Source organism: Zeus faber, assembly GCF_960531495.2.
Source record: "Zeus faber genome assembly, chromosome: 1".
Taxonomy (NCBI): domain Eukaryota; kingdom Metazoa; phylum Chordata; class Actinopteri; order Zeiformes; family Zeidae; genus Zeus; species Zeus faber.
In genome coordinates, this window is record NC_137193.1 from 59,444,438 (window position 1) to 59,445,489 (window position 1,052).

The 1,052-nt window shown below is 45.7% G+C and overlaps 1 protein-coding gene across 1 annotated transcript in view; it reads left to right on the forward strand.

The window, feature by feature from the left end:
* Positions 1 to 1,052, forward strand: part of anos1b (anosmin 1b) — a gene marked incomplete at its 5' end in the record, with an annotated part of 42,915 nt that overhangs the window by 228 nt on the left and 41,635 nt on the right. The window lies entirely within an intron of this gene.

Genomic DNA, 1,052 nt, shown 5'->3' on the forward strand with positions numbered 1-1,052 from the left:
GTAAAAGCCGCGATCCCCGATGTCGAATGAGTTTGTTTCCGTTTGGCTCATTGACTCCAACTCAATATAGTCGATATATCAATAATCATACCGTTTTATATAGTTATTACAAAAAAAAAAAAAAAAAAAATCACTATCAAAAAGTACAAATATACACACACATATTTCAAGTTGTTGAAAAATAAAGCTTGATGGGAATGGACTCAAAGATGGCTCGCCGAACATACGCGTTTGTATTTCCTGCGTCCCCGAGTCCAAGAATAAATAGAAACAGGGAGCGAGCGAAGGCCCGTCGGTTGCTCAAAGCGAAGGCACGTTTACAACCAAATACTCGATGAGGTTGGAAGGTTATTTCAAATCAAGCCTCGTTGAAATTGTTCAAAAGGGAGGATTTTCTCCCGACAACAGCAACAGCAACAGCAGCAGCAACAACAACAACAACCAAAATCTCTAGGAAGCGACAGTGTGTATTTTACATTCGTGTGGGCGTAGCTGTCGATGTTGCGTGAACTTCCCCCGTGTTACATGCTCTTTGTTGTGCTCGGAGCAGGAATGTGAGATTAACGGCACATTAGAAAGCGAGTTGGAAAGCCACTTATCGTTAACGGCTTCAACATGTGCACACGGTGTAGTGGGTGGGAAAGTCATTAACCACAAAGTTCAGGCCCAATGGCTCTCAGTTGAGTGTGTGTGCGTGTGTGTGTGTGTGTGTGTGTGTGTGTGTGTGTGTATGTGTGGGTGTGTGTGTGTCTGTCCTGGTCCTTGGCCATCTATAATAGATTCCCAGCCACCTGTGTGTTGGGTAATGAGGGTGGCCTCTGGATGACTCCGGCAGTGAGATGTGTAAAGTGTGTGTGTGTGTGTGTGTGCGTGTGCGTGTGTGCGTGCGTGCGTGCGTGCGTGCGTTGCGGGGTTGTGTGAATGGGTTCTGGAACGGAGGTGTGACTGGAGGGAACATTCGGTTTAGACTTTATGAAGTGGAGTCCAGTAGTCAAGTGTTGACCATCAATCGTTGGTGGTGAAAATGAGAACTACAGCTCTAGAGAATTAGG